Here is a 12,500-nt window from a genome sequence, read left to right on the forward strand (position 1 = left end):
ATTAATTAATTAACTAATTAATTAATTACTTCCGGGTTTAATTAATTGATTGATTGATTGATTGATTCATTGATTGACTGGTTGATTGATTGATTGATTAACTAACTAATTAATTAATTAATTAATTACTTCCGGGTTGGTTGGTTGGTTGGTTGGTCGATTTATTTATTTATTTATTTATTTATTTATTTCCTTTAGTAATTAATTAATTAATTAATTAATTAATTAATTAATTAAACCCACCAATCAATCAACCAATTAATTAATTAATTCATTCCTTCCGGGTTCTAAAAATTTATTTGTTTGTTTATTTATTTATTTATTTATTTATTCGTTCGTTCATTCGTTCATTCGTTCCCTTTATTTAATTAATTAATTAATTACTTTTGGTTTGTTGATTTATTTATTTATTTATTTATTTATTTACTCGATCCAATAATTAATTGATTAATTGATTATTTTAATGTCTTACTTCCGGGCCTTTTTGAAATTTAATTTTTTTTTTTTTTTTTTTTTTTTTTTTTTTTTTTTTAATTACTTTTTTAATTAATTAAAAAAACTAATTAATTTCAGGGTTTATTTATTTGTTTGTTTTATTATTTATTTATTTATTCGTTTCCCTTTTACTTACTTACTTACTTACTTATTTATTTATTTCCAAGGCATTGATTTAATTATTTAAATAATTAACTGCTTCATTCTGGATTGTATTTACTTATTTATAATTTATTTATTTATTTATTTATTTACTTATTTTATTGTGTATTTATTTATTTCCGGTGCTGTTTTCAATTATTTGTTTATTTATTCATTCACTCATTCATTCATTCATTCATTTCCTTTTTTTTTTTTTTTTTCTCGGTCGCGGTCGCGGTCTCGGCCCTGGCCTCGGGTCTTAGCCTAGGCCTCGGTCTCGGTCGCGGCCTAGGCCTCGGGTCTTAGCCTAGGCCTAGGCCTCGGTCTCAGTCGCGGTCGCGGCCTCGGCCTCGGGTCTTAGCCTAGGCCTAGGCCTCGGTCTCGGCCTAGGCCTCGGGTCTTAGCCTAGGCCTCAGGTCTCGGTCTCGGGCCTCGGCCTAGGCCTCAGGTCTCGGTCTCGGGCCTCGGCCTAGGCCTCGCTCTCGGTCTCGGTCTCGGCCTAGGTCTCGGCCTAGGCCTCGGGCCTCAGCCTAGCCCTCGGGCCTCAGCCTCGCTCTCGGTCTCGGTCTCGGTTTCGGCCTAGGTCTCGGCCTAGGCCTCGGGCCTCAGCCTAGCCCTCGGGCCTCAGCCTAGCCCTCGGTCTCGGTCTCGGCCTAGGCCTCAGGTCTCGGTCTCGGTCTCGGTCTCGGTCTCGGGCCTTGGCCTAGGCCTCGCTCTCGCTCTCGGTCTCGGTTTCGGACTAAGTCTCGGCCTAGGCCTCGGGCCTCAGCTTAGCCCTCGGTCTCAGGCTCGGTTTCGGCCTAGGTCTTGGCCTAGGCCTCGGGCCTCAGCCTAGCCCTCGGTCTTGGTCTCGGCCTAGGCCTCAGGTCTCGGTCTCGGTCTCGGTCTCGGCCTAGGCCTCAGGTCTCGGTCTCGGTTTCGGACTAAGTCTCGGCCTAGGCCTCGGGCCTCAGCTTAGCCCTCGGTCTCAGGCTCGGTTTCGGCCTAGGTCTTGGCCTAGGCCTCGGGCCTCAGCCTAGCCCTCGGTCTTGGTCTCGGCCTAGGCCTCAGGTCTCGGTCTCGGTCTCGGGCCTCGGGCCTCGGCCTAGCCCTCGGTCTCGGTCTCGGTCTCGGTCTCGGCCTAGGCCTCAGGTCTCGGTCTCGGTCTCGGGCCTCGGCCTAGCCCTCGGTCTTGGTCTCGGCCTAGGCCTCAGGTCTCGGTCTCGGTCTCGGCCTAGGCCTCAGGTCTCGGTCTCCGTCTCGGGCCTCGGCCTAGGCCTCGCTCTCGGTCTCGGTTTCGGCCTAGGTCTCAGCCTAGGCCTCGGGTCTCGGTCTCGGGCCTTGGCCTAGGCCTCTCTCTTGGTCTCAGTTTCGGCCTAGGTCTCAGCCTAGGCCTCGGGCCTCGGCCTAGCCCTCGGTCTCGGTCTCGGTCTCGGCCTAGGCCTCAGGTCTCGGTCTCGGGCCTCGGCCTAGGCCTCGCCCTCGGTCTCGGTTTCAGCCTAGGTCTCGGCCTAGGCCTCGGGCCTCGGCCTAGGCCTCAGGTCTCGGTCTCGGGCCTTGGCCTAGGCCTCGCTCTCGGTCTCGGTTTCAGCCTAGGTCTCGGCCTAGGCCTAGGTCTCGGTCTCGGGCCTTGGCCTAGGCCTCGCTCTCGGTCTCGGTTTCGGCCTAGGTCTCGGCCTAGGCCTCGGGCCTCAGCCTAGCCCTCGGTCTCGGTCTCGGTCTCGGTCTCGGTCTCGGTCTCGGTCTCGGTCTCGGTCTCGGTCTCGGTCTCGGTCTCAGCCTAGGCCTTGGGCCTTAGGTCTCGGGTCTCGGTCTCGGTCTCGGGCCTCGGCCTAGGCCTCGCTCTCGGTCTCGGTTTCAGCCTAGGTCTCGGTCTCGGGCCTCGGGTCTCGGTCTCGGTCTCGGGCCTCGGCCTAGGCCTCGCTCTCGGTCTCGGTTTCGGCCTAGGTCTCGGCCTAGGCCTCGGGCCTCAGCCTAGGCCTCAGGTCTCGGTCTCGGGCCTTGGCCTAGGCCTCGCTCTCGGTCTCGGTTTCGGCCTAGGTCTCGGCCTAGGCCTCGGTCTCGGTCTCGGTCTCGGTCTCGCTCTCGGTCTCGGTCTCGCTCTCGGTCTCGGTCTCGCTCTCGGTCCCGGTCCCGGTCCCGGTCCCGGTCCCGGCCCAGGCCTCGGCCTAGGCCTCGCTCTCGCTCTTGCTCTCGCTCTCACTCTCGGTCCCGGCTCAGGCCTCGGCCTAGGCCTCAGTCTCGCTCTCGGTCCCGGTCCCTGTCCCGGTCCCGGCTCAGGCCTCGGCCTAGGCCTCGCTCTCACTCTCGGTCCTGGTCCCGGTCCCGGCCCAGGCCCAGGCCTTGGCCTAGGCCTCGCTCTCAGTCCCGGTCCCGGTCCTGATCCCGGTCCCGGCCCTGGCCTCCGCCTAGGCCTTGCTCTCGCTCTCGGTCCCGGTCCAGGCCCAGGCCTTGGCCTAGGCCTCGGTCTCGCTCTCGCTCTCGCTCTCGGTCCCGGTCCCGGTCCCGGTCCCGGTCCCGGTCCCGGTCCCGGTCCCCGCCCAGGCCTCGGCCTAGGCCTCGCTCTCGCTCTTGCTCTCGCTCTCGCTCTCGGTCCCGGCTCAGGCCTCGGCCTAGGCCTCGCTCTCGCTCTCGCTCTCGGTCCCGGTCCCGGTCCCGGTCCCGGTCCCGGTCCCGGTCCCGGCCCCGGCCCCGGCCCCGGCCCCGGCCCTGGCCCCGGCCCCGGCCCAGGCCTCGGCCTCGGCCTAGGCCTCTCTCTCAGTCCTGGTCCCGGTCTCCGCCCAGGCCTCGGCCTAGGCCTCGGTCTCGCTCTCGGTCTCTCCCTTGGTCCCGGTCCCCGCCCAGGCCTTGGCCTAGGCCTTGGTCTCGCTCTCAGTCCCGGTCCAGGCCCAGGCCTTGGCCTAGGCCTCGGTCTCGCTCTCAGTCCCGGTCCCGGTCCCGGCCCTGGCCTCCGCCTAGGCCTCGCTCTCGCTCTCGGTCCCGGTCCCGGCCCAGGCCCAGGCCTTGGCCTAGGCCTCGCTCTCAGTCCCGGTCCCGGTCCCGGCCCTGGCCTCCGCCTAGGCCTCGCTCTCGGTCCCAGTCCCGGCCCAGGCCTTGGCCTAGGCCTCGCTCTCAGTCCCGGTCCCGATCCCGGTCCCGGCCCTGGCCTCCGCCTAGGCCTCGCTCTCGCTCTCGGTCCCAGTCCCGGCCCAGGCCTCGGCCTAGGCCTCGCTCTCGCTCTCGCTCTCGCTCTCGCTCTCGCTCTCGCTCTCGCTCTCGGTCCCGGCCCAGGTCTCGGCCTAGCCCTCGGTCTCAGTCTCGGTCCTGGTCCCGGTCCCGGTCCCCGTCCCGGCTCAGGCCTCGGCCTATGCCTCGGTGTCGGTCCCGGTCCTGGTCTCGGCCTAGGCCTCGGTCTCGGCCCTTTGCCCAGCTCTGGCCCCAGCCCCGGCCCCGTTTTTTTTTTATTTTTTTTTTTTCCGTTTTTTTTTTTTTTATTATTTTATTTTATTTTATTTATTATTATTATTTATTTTTTCACTTTTAAATCGCGAAGGAATAAAAGAGAGAGAAAGGAAGACAGAGTCGATCGACGAGTTAACCGCTCGTGCGTTTTATTAATCGTCGCCTCGAACGTCCGCGTGCGTCGCGGGCGAGGGGGAAGGGAGGATGCGGCGGCGGCGTGACCGACCTCCCGCCCGAGTCTCCTTTTTTCACGACGATGCCTCCTGCCGTCCTGCCCTCCTGCTCGTCCGTCCGCTCCTAGCGACGGATCCGGCCGGCTCCGGAACCGGCGGACGGGCCTACCCGGGCCCGGGCGGCACTACGGGCGACTCTACTCGGCTCCGGGCCGGTCCGCGGGGTCTGCCGCCCGGCTCCGGCCCGGTCCCCCGGCTCTACCCGGCTCCGGGCCGGTCCGCCGGAACTTCCCGGTTCCGGGACGGTACCCCGTCTCTACCCGGCTCCGGGTCGGTCCGGCAGGTGTTCCCGCTCCCGGCTCCGGGCCGGGCCGCCAGGTCTACCCGGCACGGCAGCCGGCCGCCAGGTCTACCCGGTCCCGGCTCCGGGCCGGTCCGCCAGCTGTTTCCGGTCCCGGCGCCGGGCCGGACCGCGGGGTCCGCCCGGCTCCGCGCCGGACCGCGGGGTCCGCCCGGCTCCGCGCCGGTCCCCCGGGTTTCCCCGATCTCGGCTCCGGGCCGGGCCGGTCCGCAGGCTCCTCCCGGCTCCGGGCCGGGCCGCCAGCTGTCCCCGGTTTCGGCTCCGAGCCGGACCGCGGGGTCTGCCCGGCTCCGCGCCGGTCCCTCGGGCATTTCCGCTTCCGGCTCCGGGCCGGGCCGCCAGGTCTACCCGGCACGGCAGCCGGCCGCCAGGTCTACCCCGTCCCGGCTCCGGGCCGGTCCGCCAGCCGTTTCCGGTCCCGGCGCCGGGCCGGACCGCGGGGTCCGCCCGGCTCCGCGCCGGTCCCCCCGTTTTCCCCGCTCCCGGCTCCGGCCCGGTCCGCACGGTCTAGCGGGCTCCGGGCCGGTCCCCCAGCTCTACCGGGCTCCGCGCCGGTCCCCCAGCTCTACCGGGCTCCGGGCCGGTCCGCCAGGTTCTCCCCGTTTCGGCTCCGAGCCGGACCGCGGGGTCTGCCCGGCTCCGGGCCGGTCCGCCAGCCGTTTCCGGTCCCGGCTCCGGGCCGGGCCGCCAGGTCTACCCGGCACGGCAGCCGGCCGCCAGGTCTACCCGGTCCCGGCGCCGGGCGGTTTAACCCGCGTTTAGCCGGCTCCGGGCCGGTCCGCCAGCTGTTTCCGGTGCCGGCTCCGCGCCGGACCCCCCCTTTTCCCCCGCTCCCGGCTCCGGCCCGGTCCGCACGGTCTAGCGGGCTCCGAGCCGCTCGCCCAGCTCTACGCGGCTCCGGGCCGGTCCCCCAGCTCTACCGGGCTCCGGGCCGGCCCGCCAGGTTCTCCCCGTTTCGGCTCCGAGCCGGACCGCGGGGTCTGCCCGGACCCCCGGCTTTTCCCGCCTTCGGCTCCGGGCCGGGCCGCCAGGTCTACCCGGCACGGCAGCCGGCCGCCGGGTCTACCCGGTCCCGGCTCCGGGCCGGTCCGCCAGCCGTTTCCGGTCCCGGCGCCGGGCCGGACCGCGGGGTCCGCCCGGCTCCGCGCCGGTCCCCCCGTTTTCCCCGCTTCCGGCTCCGGCCCGGTCCGCACGGTCTAGCGGGCTCCGGGCCGGTCCCCCAGCTCTACCGGGCTCCGCGCCGGTCCCCCAGCTCTACCGGGCTCCGGGCCGGTCCGCCAGGTTCTCCCCGTTTCGGCTCCGAGCCGGACCGCGGGGTCTGCCCGGCTCCGGGCCGGTCCGCCAGCCGTTTCCGGTCCCGGCTCCGGGCCGGGCCGCCAGGTCTACCCGGCACGGCAGCCGGCCGCCAGGTCTACCCGGTCCCGGCGCCGGGCGGTTTAACCCGCGTTTAGCCGGCTCCGGGCCGGTCCGCCAGCTGTTTCCGGTGCCGGCTCCGCGCCGGACCCCCCCTTTTCCCCCGCTCCCGGCTCCGGCCCGGTCCGCACGGTCTAGCGGGCTCCGAGCCGCTCGCCCAGCTCTACGCGGCTCCGGGCCGGTCCCCCAGCTCTACCGGGCTCCGGGCCGGCCCGCCAGGTTCTCCCCGTTTCGGCTCCGAGCCGGACCGCGGGGTCTGCCCGGACCCCCGGCTTTTCCCGCCTTCGGCTCCGGGCCGGGCCGCCAGGTCTACCCGGCACGGCAGCCGGCCGCCGGGTCTACCCGGTCCCGGCTCCGGGCCGGTCCGCCAGCCGTTTCCGGTCCCGGCGCCGGGCCGGACCGCGGGGTCCGCCCGGCTCCGCGCCGGTCCCCCCGTTTTCCCCGCTTCCGGCTCCGGCCCGGTCCGCACGGTCTAGCGGGCTCCGGGCCGGTCCCCCAGCTCTACCGGGCTCCGGGCCGGTCCGCCAGGTTCTCCCCGTTTCGGCTCCGAGCCGGACCGCGGGGTCTGCCCGGCTCCGGGCCGGTCCGCCAGCCGTTTCCGGTCCCGGCTCCGGGCCGGGCCGCCAGGTCTACCCGGCACGGCAGCCGGCCGCCAGGTCTACCCGGTCCCGGCTCCGGGCCGGTCCGCCAGCCGTTTCCGGTCCCGGCGCCGGGCCGGACCGCGGGGTCCGCCCGGCTCCGCGCCGGTCCCCCCGTTTTCCCCGCTCCCGGCTCCGGCCCGGTCCGCACGGTCTAGCGGGCTCCGGGCCGGTCCCCCAGCTCTACCGGGCTCCGCGCCGGTCCCCCGGGCTTCCCCGCTCCCGGCTCCGGGCCGGGCCGGTCTCGCAGGCTCTTCCCGGCTCCGGGCCGGTCCGCCAGGTTCTCCCGGCTCCGGGCCGGTCCGCCAGCCGTTTCCGGTCCCGGCTCCGGGCCGGGCCGCCAGGTCTACCCGGCACGGCAGCCGGCCGCCAGGTCTACCCGGTCCCGGCGCCGGGCCGGGCCGCCAGCCGTTTCCAGTCCCGGCGCCGCGCCGGACCGCGGGGTCCGCCCGGCTCCGCGCCGGTCCCCCCGTTTTCCCCGCTCCCGGCTCCGGCCCGGTCCGCACGGTCTAGCGGGCTCCGAGCCGGTCGCCCAGCTCTACGCGGCTCCGGGCCGGTCCCCCAGCTCTACCGGGCTCCGGGCCGGTCCGCCAGGTTCTCCCCGTTTCGGCGCCGAGCCGGACCGCGGGGTCTGCCCGGCTCCGGGCCGGTCCGCCAGCCGTTTCCGGTCCCGGCTCCGGGCCGGGCCGCCAGGTCTACCCGGCACGGCAGCCGGCCGCCAGGTCTACCCGGTCCCGGCGCCGGGCGGTTTAACCCGCGTTTAGCCGGCTCCGGGCCGGTCCGCCAGCTGTTTCCGGTGCCGGCTCCGCGCCGGACCCCCCCCTTTTCCCCCGCTCCCGGCTCCGGCCCGGTCCGCACGGTCTAGCGGGCTCCGAGCCGGTCGCCCAGCTCTACGCGGCTCCGGGCCGGTCCCCCAGCTCTACCGGGCTCCGCGCCGGTCCGCCAGGTTCTCCCCGTTCCGGCTCCGAGCCGGACCGCGGGGTCTGCCCGGACCCCCGGCTTTTCCCGCCTTCGGCTCCGGGCCGGGCCGCCAGGTCTACCCGGCACGGCAGCCGGCCGCCGGGTCTACCCGGTCCCGGCTCCGGGCCGGTCCGCCAGCCGTTTCCGGTCCCGGCGCCGGGCCGGACCGCGGGGTCCGCCCGGCTCCGCGCCGGTCCCCCCGTTTTTCCCCGCTCCCGGCTCCGGCCCGGTCCGCACGGTCTAGCGGGCTCCGAGCCGGTCCCCCAGCTCTACCGGGCTCCGGGCCGGTCCGCCAGGTTCTCCCGGTTTCGGCTCCGAGCCGGACCGCGGGGTCCGCCCGGCTCCGGGCCGGTCCGCCAGCCGTTTCCGGTCCCGGCTCCGGGCCGGGCCGCCAGGTCTACCCGGCACGGCAGCCGGCCGCCAGGTCTACCCGGTCCCGGCGCCGGGCGGTTTAACCCGCGTTTAGCCGGCTCCGGGCCGGTCCGCCAGCTGTTTCCGGTGCCGGCTCCGCGCCGGACCCCCCCTTTTCCCCCGCTCCCGGCTCCGGCCCGGTCCGCACGGTCTAGCGGGCTCCGAGCCGGTCGCCCAGCTCTACGCGGCTCCGGGCCGGTCCCCCAGCTCTACCGGGCTCCGGGCCGGTCCGCCAGGTTCTCCCGGTTTCGGCTCCGAGCCGGACCGCGGGGTCTGCCCGGCTCCGGGCCGGTCCGCCAGCCGTTTCCGGTCCCGGCTCCGGGCCGGGCCGCCAGGTCTACCCGGCACGGCAGCCGGCCGCCAGGTCTACCCGGTCCCGGCGCCGGGCGGTTTAACCCGCGTTTAGCCGGCTCCGGGCCGGTCCGCCAGCTGTTTCCGGTGCCGGCTCCGCGCCGGACCCCCCCTTTTCCCCCGCTCCCGGCTCCGGCCCGGTCCGCACGGTCTAGCGGGCTCCGAGCCGGTCGCCCAGCTCTACGCGGCTCCGGGCCGGTCCCCCAGCTCTACCGGGCTCCGGGCCGGTCCGCCAGGTTCTCCCGGTTTCGGCTCCGAGCCGGACCGCGGGGTCTGCCCGGCTCCGGGCCGGTCCGCCAGCCGTTTCCGGTCCCGGCTCCGGGCCGGGCCGCCAGGTCTACCCGGCACGGCAGCCGGCCGCCAGGTCTACCCGGTCCCGGCGCCGGGCGGTTTAACCCGCGTTTAGCCGGCTCCGGGCCTGTCTGCCAGCTGTTTCCGGTGCCGGCTCCGCGCCGGACCCCCCCCTTTTCCCCCGCTCCCGGCTCCGGCCCGGTCCGCACGGTCTAGCGGGCTCCGAGCCGGTCGCCCAGCTCTACGCGGCTCCGGGCCGGTCCCCCAGCTCTACCGGGCTCCGGGCCGGTCCGCCAGGTTCTCCCCGTTCCGGCTCCGAGCCGGACCGCGGGGTCTGCCCGGACCCCCGGCTTTTCCCGCCTTCGGCTCCGGGCCGGGCCGCCAGGTCTACCCGGCACGGCAGCCGGCCGCCGGGTCTACCCGGTCCCGGCTCCGGGCCGGTCCGCCAGCCGTTTCCGGTCCCGGCGCCGGGCCGGACCGCGGGGTCCGCCCGGCTCCGCGCCGGTCCCCCCGTTTTTCCCCGCTCCCGGCTCCGGCCCGGTCCGCACGGTCTAGCGGGCTCCGAGCCGGTCCCCCAGCTCTACCGGGCTCCGGGCCGGTCCGCCAGGTTCTCCCGGTTTCGGCTCCGAGCCGGACCGCGGGGTCCGCCCGGCTCCGGGCCGGTCCGCCAGCCGTTTCCGGTCCCGGCTCCGGGCCGGGCCGCCAGGTCTACCCGGCACGGCAGCCGGCCGCCAGGTCTACCCGGTCCCGGCGCCGGGCGGTTTAACCCGCGTTTAGCCGGCTCCGGGCCGGTCCGCCAGCTGTTTCCGGTGCCGGCTCCGCGCCGGACCCCCCCCTTTTCCCCCGCTCCCGGCTCCGGCCCGGTCCGCACGGTCTAGCGGGCTCCGAGCCGGTCGCCCAGCTCTACGCGGCTCCGGGCCGGTCCCCCAGCTCTACCGGGCTCCGGGCCGGTCCGCCAGGTTCTCCCCGTTTCGGCTCCGAGCCGGACCGCGGGGTCTGCCCGGACCCCCGGCTTTTCCCGCCTTCGGCTCCGGGCCGGGCCGCCAGGTCTACCCGGCACGGCAGCCGGCCGCCAGGTCAACCCGGTCCCGGCTCCGGGCCGGACCGCGGGGTCCGCCGGCTCTGCGCCGGTCCCCCCGTTTTCCCCGCTCCCGGCTCCGGCCCGGTCCGCACGGTCTAGCGGGCTCCGGGCCGGTCCGCCAGGTTCTCCCGGTTTCGGCTCCGAGCCGGACCGCGGGGTCTGCCCGGCTCCGGGCCGTTTCGCCCGGCTTTTCCCGCTTCCAGGTCCGGGCCGGTCCGCCGGGTCTCCCCGGTTCGGAAGCCGGCGGCCAGGTCTACCCGGTTCCGGCTCCGGGCCGGTCCGCTAGGGCGGCCCGGCTATGGCACCAAGGCGGCGGGCAGGTCTTCCTGGCTCCGATCCGGTCCGCCAGGTCTACCCGGTTCGGAAGCCGGCGGCCAGGTCTACCCGGTTCCGGCTCCGGGCCGGTCCGCTAGGGCGGCCCGGCTATGGCGCCAAGGCGGCGGGCAGGTCTTCCTGGCTCCGGGCCGGTTTGCCAGGTCTACCCGGTCCTGGCGCCCACGGCGGCGGCCAGGTCTACCGCGCTCGGCGGGACTTGGTCTCTGGCAGCGGGGTAGACCAGTTGTCCGCGCGGTTCCGGTAGTCGCCAAAGGGGTCGCTGTTTTCTTCTGCCTCCAGTTACGTCATCGTAAAAGTCGGCGCGCTCGGCGCGCCTCTCCGGTGACCACAGGGTGCGCTCTTGGATCTCCCGGCGGGAGTGGCCTCGTCTGTCCGTATATAGGGGAGTAGGTGGTGCTGCGGAGCTCACCATGCCAGACGAAGGGAAACCGATGCCAGCCGGGGAGGGGCGGCCCGGCGGACCGGCTTAAAGGGCGGAAGGGGAGGCGGCGGCGCCTCGGCACGGTTTCCAGCGAGACAAGGGCACTCCCCGGAAAAAAAGCCGGTCCAAACGAGCACCCAAAAGGGCGAGAGCAACCCGGTTCTCGGGTCCCATAGCTAAGTTGTACCAAGCCTGCCGTGGCTTCCTACTGGGTGTCCCCCAGGCAAAGGCGGTGGCGGCGGCGCCCCGCGATCCTACCTACGCTCCAGCCGTGAGTAGTAGCTTGACCGAAGCCAAGCGATCCCGGAAGGATGGCCGCGGGGCCAGTCGGGTGCTGCGGGCGGGGCGGCGGCGCCCCCCCCCCCACTCCCTTCTCGAGGTAGCAGGTTTACCTTCCAGAGACAATCCAGTGCATTTGGGCTTGAAACGGCCACGGGGGCCACCTTGATTCTGCAGCGGGGCGGCGGCACCCTGCTTTCTCTGGTGACCAATGGAGCCCTGCTCGGCTCGGGGGCGTTCGCCGGGAGCCGAGCAGCCCGGGACAAGCCGGTAAGCGGCGGGGCGGCGGCGCCCCGCCTTCCTCCTATAGTCGCGCTCCGGCCCTAAGCTGGAGCCCTGCTCGGCTCTGGGGGCGTCCGCCGGGAGCCGAGCAGCCCGGGACAAGCCGGTAAGCGGCGGGGCGGCGGCGCCCCGCCTTCCTCCTATAGTCGCGCTCCGGCCCTAAGCTGGAGCCCTGCTCGGCTCGGGGGCGTTCGCCGGGAGCCGAGCAGCCCGGGACAAAGCCGGTAAGCGGCGGGGCGGCGGCGCCCCGCCTTCCTCCTATAGTCGCGCTCCGGCCCTAAGCTGGAGCCCTGCTCGGCTCGGGGGCGTTCGCCGGGAGCCGAGCAGCCCGGGACAAGCCGGTAAGCGGCGGGGCGGCGGCGCCCCGCCTTCCTCCTATAGTCGCGCTCCGGCCCTAAGCTGGAGCCCTGCTCGGCTCTGGGGGCGTCCGCCGGGAGCCGAGCAGCCCGGGACAAGCCGGTAAGCGGCGGGGCGGCGGCGCCCCGCCTTCCTCCTATAGTCGCGCTCCGGCCCTAAGCTGGAGCCCTGCTCGGCTCTGGGGGCGTCCGCCGGGAGCCGAGCAGCCCGGGAGAAAGCTGGTAGACGGCGGGGCGGCGGCGCCCCGTCTTCCTTTTATAGTCGTGTCCCCGGCCCTAAGCTGGAGCCCGCTGTAGTGGGTGTTTTTGCGGCCCCTGGCTTCGATGCCCAGGAAGGCCCAAGGCAGATGTCCCGGGGTTGCCGAGCCTGCCGCGGCTTCCCCTTGCGTCCCCGTGGGCTCGTTGATGGCACTGCCCTCCTTTATGGAGTGCTGTGTTTTGAGTGTGCCAGCTGGTGGTGGGGTCCCAGCTGCACCGCTTTTGGTTTTCCCCCCAGGTTTGCGGTGCCGGAGAGCCCTATGACTTTTACTGAGCCCGGGGACTGGTGGATTTTTACAGGGTGAAGGAGGCTGTCGGTGAAGCCTCTCTCTGCTCTTGTCGTTTACTTTTTCCTTCGGCCTTAAGCTGGAGCTCACCGAGATGATTTTATTCTTTCCCCCTCTCCTTTCCTGGCCCTAAGCCGGAGCCCGTGCAAAAGCCGGGCTGGGGGGAAACAGCAGCCCGGTCGTCCCACCTTTTGACGGGCAGCTGAACTCGGGCGGCTTTGGGGTTGCCTTCCCTCAGTGGCTTTCCCCCTGCTCCCCGTGTGCTACCCGTGTCGGGGCTCTGTGCTCTGCGGGTCGGCTTTTTTTTTTTTTTTTTTTCCTTCCATCTGCAAAACCGATCCCCGGCAGGGATGAGCGGTTCCCTCCGGGTTTCGGACCCGGCGTCCGGCGGCGGTCGCCGGGAGTTTCGAACGCTGAGAAGACGGCCCTGTCGGGTGCGTCACCCTCGTTGGGGCACGATCAAGGGGGAAAAAAGGAAAAGGGAGCCTGTGGTTCCCGGAGCAGGTGGTGGGGGCCGGTGACGCCTCCCTGCTCCTTCCCGTTGCA

This window comes from Heliangelus exortis, unplaced genomic scaffold, assembly GCF_036169615.1.
Source record: "Heliangelus exortis unplaced genomic scaffold, bHelExo1.hap1 Scaffold_276, whole genome shotgun sequence".
NCBI classification, from domain to species: domain Eukaryota; kingdom Metazoa; phylum Chordata; class Aves; order Apodiformes; family Trochilidae; genus Heliangelus; species Heliangelus exortis.